At 40.1% G+C, this 12,429-nt stretch overlaps 1 long non-coding RNA gene across 2 annotated transcripts in view; it reads left to right on the plus strand.

Moving 5' to 3' along the window:
* LOC105069774 (uncharacterized) overlaps nt 1-12,429 on the plus strand; it is a 58,149-nt gene that overhangs the window by 14,132 nt on the left and 31,588 nt on the right. For both annotated transcript variants that reach the window (XR_012500514.1, XR_012500515.1), the window contains 2 exons: nt 198-344; nt 7,966-8,100. This is a non-coding gene — a long non-coding RNA (uncharacterized LOC105069774). The remainder of the gene's footprint in view (nt 1-197; nt 345-7,965; nt 8,101-12,429) is intronic.

Consider the following 12,429-nt stretch of genomic DNA (forward strand, 5'->3'; position numbering starts at 1 on the left):
ACTGAAAATGTGAAAATAGTTAGTTTCCTGGTTTGTGTTTTCATTCTCCCAATATAAGTTTTGGATGACAAGCTTGTATTTGCAAAAGTACACACCCTGTGTGAGGTGCTGTGTATTTACGCTGAGATAATGCACATAAAATTGCCTCTGAAACCCAATGATCTGAAAACCCAGTCCTCAGCTTTCAATAATTTCAGCTGTTTTATGAAAGTCCTCCAAGTGGATGAAAGTATCATCAAGCCAAGCAAGAGTTTTTCACTGCCCTATTTGAGAAGAGCTGCGTGAATGACTTTTATATTCAGGATAAAGATACGTTCTTCAATCCAGCCACCAGAAGCCACACGGTAAGTCTAAACCGAGTTTAGCTGCTGTCTTAGGGGTGATTTAGAACCTGCTGTTGAATTATCAGTGATTTGGTTTGGTTGGTTTGGTTTGGTTTTTAAAAGCTGCCCATAAGAAGGAAAAAAATAGAAAGAAAAGAAATATGCTTACAGATTCCTGTTAGGATAGTACACAGTGGCTGTTTAGTTATCCTGTATAAACCGCACACTCTCTTTTAGAATCTTTTTAGATTTACTTCATCCTTTCTCAGATCAAGTATCAAGTAAGGGACAGTGTTACAAAATTCAGGATTAACAGGCTTGTGAGCTCCGGGATCTGCAAGGCAGCTTTCCCTCGCCATGGTGTAAGTCAAATGGCAAAAATGAAATAAAGTACCTCATGTATCCTCTGGTGTTAACAGGAAAGGGCTAATTTTCTTGACCTTGTTTCTTCCTGGGTAAAATGAAGATAATATGTCAGGAGGCTACAAGCTCATTTAGGGCAGGAACCATGTTGTCTTGTTCACTGCTGAATCCCAGGCACCGGGAAGACCGAGTTTAAATGAGTGAGTGAATGAATGAACTGTAGTTCCCCCAGAGTTACCATGTGTGGCAGTGTGGATTAACAGCTAAGAGCATAGACTCGAGAGTGGAGGGTACAGCTCAAGTGATGGAGCGCATGCTTAGCACGCATAAGGTCCGGGTTCAGCCCCCAACACCTCCTCTAAAATAGACAAATTACCCTAATTACCTCCCTACCCCCCATGAGAATTACCTTATCTCCCCACTACAAAAAAAAAAAAAAAAAAAAAAAAAAAAAAGAGAAGTGGCCAAGAGCGTAGACTCAGGCTGGAACACCTGTGCTGGTTTCTCACTGTTGACCTTGTAAAAGTCATTTAGCCTCTGTGTTTATCAAGTTCCTCATCAATAAAATGGGGATAATAATACTACCCACCTCGTAGAGTTGCTATGGGGATTAATGAATCTGTGTCAATGTTAGAACAGCCCTGGCTAAGAGTAAGTGCTATGCATCAGTCAGCTCTTTTTATAATTACTGATAGATGTTATTATCAACCAAAGAAGTATTAGTTCTTTGTAAGAGAAACACATGTTAGACCATTTCATTTATCATTTTCTGTAATTCAGGCTTTTTCCCTCTGAAATACCATTTTCTGGCTGTGCACTAGAATACCACAAGGCTTTCCAAAGTTTATCTGTCTGGGTTCTTGTCATGATGGCAATGTTGGAGAGTGTTGACATTTTTTAGGGACTCCGTCTGAGATGAAAGCAACCCCTCAAGTTCAGGAGCACTTCTCTAACTTATAACACCTCTCATGAAATGAAGTTTTTAAAATGTGACTGCTTCAGACGCTTAATGATGCCGTAAATGCAAGGATGTTATATCCAAGCTCTTTAAATAAATACTGTCATTGAAATAAAGGAAATACTATATTATAGTGCTCTATGACTTTGTTATCTTTGCTATCCATTTATCTGACTCTCTAAGACCAAAGAAAGCAAAGACTGAGATTGATCATTACTATTGTGTGGTACACGTATTTGTGGATGAAGGCAATACTGAAATGCCCTGTTTAAGATATTAAAACGGACACTAAACAGCTGTTTGATACACATGCATGAACAGAACAGGGAGCTGGGTGCAGGGAGCAGACACTGAGCTTCCTGGCTCAGAGACCCAGCATAGCAATCCAGCCCGGCAGTCCACATGTTTTATATTTATGCCCCAGCAAAATTAGCAGTGAGAGCCTGAAATGAAGTTTGGGGACACTTGCAAACAGCTGTCATGATTACTAATGTGGAACATCAGGATTCTACAGTGTTTAGTTGGCATCTGCACACAACCAGTTCTTTTGCACTAAAGCCTCTTGTAATTGCTGGTCCCACATCCAGGCTGAGATATCATCTCATGTGGTGTTTTGGAGGGAGGTAAATGGAGTCAGGGCCCACATTAAGGCTGGGTGGGTGATAATCTGGTTCTAGTACAGGAGAAAGGAAAGTAGGTCAGGTGGGAAGGAGAATGACTTGATTTAAGCTTTGTTTCTTGAGTAAGCTAAATATATAACATCATGTCAAGTTTCTTTGTTGTTTATATTCCATGTGCTGTCACAGAATAACTACTGAATTGTAGGGACAAAAAAGCCTGGGTTTTAGAGTTGACCCTGCCCCTAACCAGCCAGAGTCCAGGTTCCTCTGGGTGTCCAAGGAGGGGGCTGGACCATCAGGTGTCCTTCTACTGCAGCAGTTTGGGCACTTGGGTGGCCTAGTTTTTTGCTGTGTAAGACTGGCCCGCTTGTAGGACATTAAGCATCTGCAGGGCTCTCACCAGGTACCCACGGTGGTCCCAAGACTGTAACATCCAAGTGTTCATTTCTACCCACGTTTGCAAATGACCCTCAAGGGGTTAGTTTTAGCCCTGGGTGAAAATTATGAAAAATTATATGGTACTTCCATCCCTCCTGGCAAGTGAGGGCTCCTTATTTAGAAATGACCACGAAGTGTTAGCACCACATTTTATCAACAGAACATGTGAACACGTGGTGATTGTGATGCTCACCTGTTTGCTTCTGCTTCCCAGTGCAACTTCAGCCTCCGTCAGAGGACCTCAGCTGCCCCAATGAACAGGGCCTTCTGTGCAGGGAAAGGGCTCCTCCTCAAAGCATATACAAGAAGCAGCTCTTGGATCTCATCAGTTGAGCTGTTGTGGAGAGCACTCCAGTGGGAAGGGCTCAGGGTTTCCCTCACGGCATCTGAGTGTGATAGTCCTCCAAGAGTGTTACCAACCAGGAAGCTCACGGAGCTCTGAGCTTTGTTGCCCCAAGGTTTTACTGGAGGCTTTATTACAAAGGCATGATTGATTGAGTCACTACCAACATGGCTAACCCAAACCCTAACTGTAGCTCAAACCTTTCCTTAGCCCTAAACCTTGAGCCCCTTCCTCTCCTGGTGGTCACTCACCTGACACACAGCTCAAAGCCCCATTCCTCTAATCACATGGTTGGTGTCTCTGCCATGCCAGTCCCCATCCTGAGTCATCTTATGAGCACAAGCCATCCAAAGGTCCACCATGAATAACAAAAACACTCCTATCTTGGGAAATTTCAAGGCGTTAGAGGTTGCCTCCCAGGAACTTGGACCAAAGACCTCCCAAATTCTTCATTAAACAGGATTAAAAGTTAGATTTCACTTAAATGATAAAATGAGAGAAATTCTCACTGCTTTGCTGTATCTGCTGTCTGACACTGTCCCACTACACCACATGACTGTAATGTCTCACTCAGCATGGCTCTTCTCAGAGTACCAACGTCGGCTGCTCCCCGGGAGCTTATAGTGTTTGGCAAGGCGGCTGGGAAGAGGGAGACCAAGAACAACTGAGCAAAGAAACATAATTGGGCAAATAAGGAAACAAAACGTCTGATTGAAATGAAGGAAATAACACAGTGTTGAGATGGGGAGACATGGGGGGAATTGAGTCAAGAAAGCTATCTTTGAGTGGGTGACATGTGAGCTGAGATGTGGATGGTGAAAAGGAGGCCAGATTTTGAGGATCTGGGAAAAGTCATCCCAGGGATACAGGCAGCTTGTCCAGTGGCCCCAAGGCACATATGCATTCGGCAGGTTTGAGGAGATTCTGGAGCCAGTGCTGCTGAGAATGATGAGACACGAGGTTTAGAAGGGCATCAGGAGCACGGAAAGGAGTGTAGACACTAAGTGCAGTGAGAAGCAGTCATGAGAGTTTAAGCACTAATTTTCTCTCACTCAAATTTTGCAAAGATAATGTGGAGAATGAATTGCAGGGGCCCAGGAAGCAGGGAGATTGGGTAGGAAGCTCTTGGATTGGGCCAGTTGAGAGATGGTGAGAGCCAAGGTGGAATGCATTTGGGAAGTGGAGCTGACATGATGCAGTTATGGGCTGGATGTGGATGGTGAGGAGAAGAGGAGGGTCAAGGTAGCCCCAGGTCGGCCTGGAGCCAGGTGCCTGTTCATTCTAATCTCAGTGCCCCATGCACGTGCCCACCTACTTGGGCAAACCTCTTAATCTTCAAAGTGAGAGTTTTGAAACACTGTGAAGTATTTTCACTTGTTTCATATTTTATGGAAAATTTCAAACATGTACAAAAATAGGACAGTATAGCTAGCCTAGCTGTATCAGTCACCGAGCTCTAGAATTATAAACTCAATCACTGTTGTTGCATCTTTTATCTCCACCTCCTCCCCTCCCCCGCTACTGGGTCATTTTGAAGACAATCCTACATAGCTTAACTTTTCATTAGTGAAATGACAGGATCTCTTTTAAATACAATGGTAATATTTCTTTTTTTAGGGTTACAAAATAATTCCCTGATTGTCACAAAAATACATGTTTAAGTAGTTTTTGGATTGCCATCAGGATATAGACTAGTTTCAGACATTGCAGCTAACATATCTCTCAAGTGGGTTCTAATCTATGATTTTCCTGTTTCTCATTTTCCTTGAAATTTTTGAGGGGTTTCTCTATTTTCTGTTTGGCTGATTTCATTCCCCCTGTGGTGTTAGACTTGTTTCTCCATCCTATGTATTTGCTTTAGCTAAGTGATTTGATCCTCCCGTAAAAGCTTGATCTGATTGAGGTTCAACTTTGTGCAAGAATACTTGTTATGTAGAGTTTTGTCATAAGGTACATAATGTCCAGTTGTCTCTATTTTTTGTGATGACAGCAGCCAATAATGATTGTCACTTGGGATCATTATTTCATAAGGGATTTTATTTCATGCGGTCTTATTCTAATTTCCTCCCTTATTTATCAACAGGATCACAGTCATGAAGAGGCACTTTCTCATTAACCCAGGTTATCCTGTAGAACAGTTTTAAGAGGATGTTTTGTACATATGTAAATATTTAAAGTTGATACTTTTTTCTTTTCTTTTTATTTTTTTTTTTCTAATGGAGGTACTGGAGATTGAATCCAGGACCTCATGCATGCTGAGTACACACTCTGCCACTGAGTGTACCCCATCCCTCTTGAGATTCATATTTATATGATGTTTTCCTTCTGTTATTTTTGTTTTATGTTATACAGTATTTGATGGCAGGGCAATGGGTTTGATGGCTCTTTAATCATTCTTTATGGGCTTTTGGGGTTTGTGTGTGTTTCTGTTTGTAAAGAAAACAATTTTCCCACTATTTTAAGTATGTTTTGCTAAGGAAAATACGTTGATCTGTTCCCTGCTCCTGGTTCACGTGTTCCCTTTGTTGCTTCCAACTAGTGACCCCTTGAGCTCTGTGATAAGACTAGCATGTTGTTAATACAGGTTGAAGGAGATCTGAAGAGATTTATTCAAGGAGATGAAATTTGTAGACAATGTATTGGAAAGTATTGAGAAAGTTATTCATTAGGAGAAGTTCTGGGGTTGAATTGTTAAGTGCACAGAAAACTAAGCTATGAACCACCAAGATAATTATTAACTCCAGGAGAAACAAAGTAGGGAAGTAAAAAGTAAGCCTAGCAGACAACTTGCTACAGGTGTGAACAGTCTGTACAGAGCCCTAATAATGTAAAGTAAGGATATTGAGCTGGTCAAAATCATAATATAATCATGTCAAAAGTTTGGAAGAATGAAGGTTTGGGTGTGTAGATGAGATGGGGTTTGAAAGAGAGCTTAATCCTCATTTATCAAAATAGAAAGTAAAATATATATAAAGCTGAAAAAGTCAGTAGGCTGTGTTACAAGGATATTAGTCAGAGACAAGGGGGTATTTATTCCAAGAGTCAGCAGTAGGAGCTGAACGAGGTTGCTTCTGGCCAGGAAATGGGACAGTTGTTGGGAACTGCTCTTTTTTATAATCGGTGTTCTAGAACTGTTTGACTCTTTAATGAATGTATGGTATAACTTTGATAAAAAGAAATCAAAGCTGAATTTTGAAAAATTGATATCAAGAATTGGGGTGTTTTTGACACAGAGAGATAACAATCTGACAAAACTACATTTGAAGGGATCCTCATTATTCCTAGCCTTTCAGCAAGGACTAGGAGGCAGACATCTGTTTAAGGTTCAAAAATTCTTTCCGACCTTCTTGCCAACATGTAACCTTTGGAAGTAGTGAACTCCCCATCACTGTAAATATCCAGGCAGAGGCTGCCTGACCAGCTCTCTAACAGTAGCAGGTTGTGTTTACCATTGGCCAGTTGGAGGAGACAACTTCTAACATTCTTTCAGTTTTGAATGTGGCATTTCCAGGGTGGATAGTTGATAAGAATGTATTTCAAAAAGCTTAACAAGAAAGAGCCCAAGACATCTCTAACCCATTGCCAGGGTTTTCTCTGTCAGACACCATCCTGAGCCTGCCATCCATGAGCCAGGCAACAAAGCCCAGTCACATGAGAATGAACACACTTTGTCCCTTCTATCTGATTCGGTATCAGGCTCAGCCCTTTTCCCCATGGAATGGTCCACACCCAGGTCTCTGACGATGGAGCTGGTCTCACAGCTGCCCTGTGAGCGCTGGTCTAGCCCAAGGGTATTCCTGCGTGAAGTTTTCCAGGACTCCAGACTATTCTCAGAGCTGAGTCCTCACTAGGCTAAGCCCACAGAGGTCAACCCAGCTCCAGACTGAGCTGGAAGCCTCAGAGAGAACTCAGAGCTAAGGAAATCCACAGGTTTTAATGAACACTGCCGAGTCAGCAGTGAGACAGTTGAGGGAAGTATAAGCAACAGCAAGACACACCTGAGCAGCCATCTCATTGTTCCGCCTCATGTCTAAACTCTCTGTGTCTGCATGTCTCTGTCCCTTTCAGGACCAGACTGGCACCGCTTCCTGTCCTGCCTCCTTTCTTATAATCTTGCCTCCCTGGCCTGTTCCATCTACTCCAGATTAACTGAGAAATATTGAAAGGTTTTTAAAACCTAGGAACAACAGACATGCTAGATACAAAGAATACAGGGCAGTACCTTCCTCAGTCACATCCCTCCTGCCCTCTCCCATTCCCACGAGTTTTATAAATATTTTGTCAGAGAGACATTGCACTCCTAGTTGTTATCATTATCAGCCATTTTCTTATTATCTGTGGTTTACAATGCAATTGCTCCAGGGAAGTTCCCGAGATGAGGCAGGAGCAGATTACTGAGCCAGTTGTTGACGTTCACTTGTGTCATACTTGTTAAGATCGATCTTTGGGGGGATTTGTTGAATGTTCCAGTCTTTCTGGTGAGTGATGATGATCCCCTGCATCTGCTCTGGAGTTGGTCTTGCCCCCTCCTTTGTTCTGTTCTCATATACCTCTCTTCAGCAAGTGAACCTGTGATCAGTAAATCAATGATACATAAAATACTTCTTATTTCATAGTAGAATTTGGGGTCTGCTATGAAAACGCATATGTTTTAAGTGTGAATTGAGTCAGAGGCTTAAACTTCAAGCCCTCTTGATTTAGAATCAGAAATTAATATGATGGAGGGAGGGTATAGCTCAGTGGCAGAGTGCATGCCTTGCATGCATGAGGTCCTGTGTTCAATCCCCAATGCCTCCATTTAAAAAACAAATAAATCTAATTATGCCCCCGCAAAACCAAAGAAAAATAAAAAAGGAAATTAATATGAGGATGAAGCTACAGAGTGATTATGTGTCTTCTGAAACTACCATCTTTCTGCAGGAAATCCTATGGAGAGAAGGTCGGAATCTACTTTTCTTGTCTGGGCTATTACACTCAGATGCTCCTCCTGGCAGCAGTCGTTGGGGTGGCTTGCTTGCTGTATGGATATTTTAATCAAAATAACTGTACCTTGAGGTAACTTCTCTTTATTCCTTGTTACCATGCTAAAAAGTTGACTAGATATAAAATGATTTTCAGGATCTCCGACTGGCTTAGTAAAAGAAGACTCATTGCAGAGCACTTTCTGCTTTGGATGATACATCCCTTTTGTCCTGAGGATAATAAATAAGTGAAATGGAAAAACATTTTTCTTAGATAATGCAGCCCAGCCTCTGAAAGGAATATTACCCTTAGGAAACACTCCAATATCTTAAGACAATACTACACTTGAAAAAGAAATGAGGTCTTGAGGGAGGATCATCCTTGAACTTCTGGCCCCTAGAGGAATGCTTCACTCAGCCCTACAGATGTGGACTAAGAGCAGCCCTGATATCTCAGGGTTTCAATGGCAAAACTGGTAAAATTAGTGCTTTTCTGTATTTAGAAATGCTTCTTAATATATATGGAGATATACATGTTCAAAATCTCAAATGAGCAATATTTTATTATTGTTTTACTTAAGCAAACAAACAGCCCTTACAGTGTTAGGAAGGCAAAAAAGTGATAAAGAATTAGTTTGTGCTTTATGTCGAAATTAAAACACCAACTGCACTGTCTGAAGGGAAATACGTGAGTGCCAGAACACTGAATTTCACCACCACTGCTCTGAATTGTGTGATTAGTCCTTTGCTTTTGGTGGCCTCAACCTCCAGAGGGGTGCAGCACCGAACCAGGAATTTTCTCTTGTTCATCTGGCCTCTGTCCAGCTGTGATGGTCAGATCCACATTTCTGGGTACCAGCAATGAGCTGCTGACCAGATTTCTCTAGCCCTGAGCCTATCAGCCTGGCTTTTCAGGAAGAAGCTTACACGGCAGCTCTGATGTATGGGCATAATTATCCATTCTGTTTAACAGGATTCTGAGGGTGTGTGCCCAGTATGGCTTCTTAGCTAGAAAGCTGCAGATGGTTTTTGAAGTACTCTCCTCTCTTCACCAAAAAAAAATGAGTTTAGGGCCAAAGGCTGAATATTGATGTCTTTTGCCTAAGTTTGTCTTTGGCTTCTCCATTGTTTTGTATATTGTTCCAACCAGGAAAAGGCATCTCAGAAATACAGTGGCAAAGTAAAAAGGTCATATTTTTATAAGGTTCTTGCATGGTAGTTTTTCTTATTATAGTTCATTTTAGGAAATGACAGTCACACCACAAATGTCCTACTCTTTGACACAGATTAATTTACACAAAATGTAGAGGGCAGAGGTAGGGATATTTTGGGGATAATCCTCCTGTGCTCAAAGCTATTTGGGCTCTGTTTATTTAATTTTTAAATAGTATTAATCTTATTTTTTTTATAGAGGTACTGGGTATTGAACCCAGGACCTTGTGCAAGCTAAGCATGCACTCTATTGCTGAGCTCTACCCCCTAAATATTTTCAGTTAATTTTACTCCATACTGAGTAGATTCACAAGAGTAGAAAATGTATTTAAGCTGTAAGGAATAATGATCTGTCTTCCAGTTTAAGAAAAAGAGCATAACTGTTACCAACTAAGTGCTTTGTTTAGTTTCATCCCCCCAATTTAAACTCTGGAAGTAACAACTACATTAAATACTGATTTTTTTAAACTTTTTTTTAAAAATAAGTTATAGTCATTTTACAATGTTGTGTCAAGTTCCAGTGAAGAGCACAATTTTCAGTTATACATGAACATACATACATTCATTCTCACATTTTCTTTTGGTGTGAGCCACCACAAGATCTTGTATATATTTCCCTGATCTACACAGTACAATCATGTTTATCTATTCTACATTTTGAAATCCCAGTCTGTCCTTTACCAGCCCCTGTCCTCCTGGTAACCACAAGTTTGTATTCTATGTCTGTGAGTCTGTTTCTGTTTTCTATTTAGGTTTTCTTTTTTGTTTGTTTGTTTGTTTGTTTGATTGTTTTTTAGATTCCACATATGAGCGATCTCATATGGCATTTTTCTTTCTCTTTCTGGCTTACTTAACATAAAATGACATTCTCCAGTAACATCCATGTTGCTGCAAATGGCGTTATGTTGCTGGCTTTTATGGCTGAATAGTATTCCATTTTATAAATATACCACAACTTCTTTATTCAGTCATCTGTTGATGGACATTTAGGCTTTTTCCGTGTCTTGAGTATTATAAAGAGTGCTGCTATGAATACTGGGGTGCAGGTGTCATTTTGAAGTAGGGTTCCTTCTGGATATATGCCCAGGAGCGGGATTCCTGGGTCATATGGTAAGTCTATTCCTAGCTTTTAATGAATCTCCATACTGTTTTCCACAGTGGCTGTACCAAACTGCATACCCACCAGCAATGTAGGAGGGTTCCTTTTTATCTACAGCCTCTCCAGCATTTGTCATTTGTGGACTTTTGAATAATAGCCATTCTGACTAGTGTGAGGTGATACCTCATTGTAATTTTGATTTGCATTTCTCTGATAATTAGTGATATTGAGCATTTTTTCATGTGCCTATTAATCATTTGTATTTATTCCTTGGAGAATTGCTTATTTAGGTCTTTTGCCCATTTTCAGACTGGGTTGTTTGTTTTTTTCTTATGAAGTCGTACGTGCTACTTATATAGTCTGGAGATCAAGCCTTTGTCGGTTTATTTGGCAAAAATTTTCTCCCATTCTGTAGGTTGTATTTCTGTTTTATTTATGGTGTCCTTTGCTGTGCAGAAGCTTGTAAGTTTCATTAGGTCCCATTTGTTTATTCTTGCATTTTTTTCTATTGATTGGGTAGACTGCTCTAGGAGAGCACTTTTGAAATGTATGTCAGTTAATGTTTTGCCTATATTTTCTTTTAGGAAGTTTATTATATCTTGTCTTATGTTTAAGTCTTTGATCCATTTTGAGTTCATTTTTGTGTATGGTGTAAGGGAGTGTTCTAGCTTCACTGATTTACATTGCTGCTGTCCAGTTTTCCCAACACCATTTGCTGAAGAGACTGTCTTTATTCCATTGTATATTCTTGCCTCCTTTGTCGAAGATGAGTTGACCAAAAGTTTGTGGGTTCATTTCTGGGCTCTCTTTTCTGTTTCATTGGTCTATATGTTTGTTTTTGTACCAAAAACATGATGTCTTGATTACTGTAGCTCTATAATATTGTCTGATGTCTGGGAGAGTTTACTCCAGTCTCTTTCTTTTTCTTCAGTAATGCTTTGACAATTCTAGGTCTTTTGTGATTCCACATAAATTTTACTATGATTTGTTCTAGTTCTGTGAAATATGTCCTGAGTAATTTGATAGGGATTGCACTAAATCTGTAGATTGCCTTGGGCAGTATGACCATTTTAACAATATTGATTCTTCAATCCAGGAGCATGGGCTATCTTTCCTTTTTTTTTTCTTTGTCTTCTTTAATTTCCATAATCAATGTTTCATAGTTTTATGTGTATAAGTCTTTCACCTCCTTGGTTAGATATACTCCTAGTTATTTTATTACTTTGGGTGCTATTTTAAAGGGGATTGTTTCTTTACTTTCTTTTTCTGTTGATTCATCATTAGTGTAAAGAAATGCAACTGATTTTTCAGCGTTAATCTTGTAACCTGCAACCTTGCTGAACTTTTTTATTAGTTCTAGTAGTTTCTGTGTGGACCTTTTAGGGTTTTCTATATATAGTAACATGTCATTGGCATATAGTGACACTTTTACCTCTTCTTTTCCAATCTGGATCCCTTTTACTTCTCTTGCCTGATTGCTGTGGACAGGACTTCCAAGAATATGTTGAATAGGAGTGGTGATAGTGGGCAGCATTGTCTTGTCCCAGATTTTAGTGGGAAGCTTTTGTGTTTTTCACTGTTGAGTGCTATCCTGGCTGTAGGTCTGTCATATATAGCTTTAATGATGTTGAGATATGTTCCCTCTATACCCACTTTGGCGAGAGTTTTTATCATAAATGGGTGTTGAATTTTATCAAATGTTTTTCCTACATCGATTGAGGTGATCATGTGGTTTTTGTCCATTCTCTTGTTGATGTGATGTATTACACTGATTGATTTGCATATGTTGAACCACCCTTGTGTCCCTGAGATGAACCCCACTTGATCATGATATATAATCTTTTTTATATGTTGTTGGATTCTATTTGCTAGTATTTTGGTAAGGATTTTTGCATCTATGTTCATCAGTGATATTGGTCTGTAATTCTCTTTTTTTGTTGGTGTCTTTGCCTGGTTTTGTTATCAGGGTGATGGTGGCTTCATAGAATGAGTTTGGGGGTATTCCCTCTTTTTCAATCTTCTGGAAGACTTTGAGAAGGACTGGTACGAGTTCTTCTTTGTATGCTTGGTAGAATTCCCTGGTGAAGCTGTCTGGTACTGGACTCTTATTTG

Source organism: Camelus bactrianus, chromosome 19 (assembly GCF_048773025.1).
Source record: "Camelus bactrianus isolate YW-2024 breed Bactrian camel chromosome 19, ASM4877302v1, whole genome shotgun sequence".
In the NCBI taxonomy this organism is placed as follows: Eukaryota; Metazoa; Chordata; class Mammalia; order Artiodactyla; family Camelidae; genus Camelus; species Camelus bactrianus.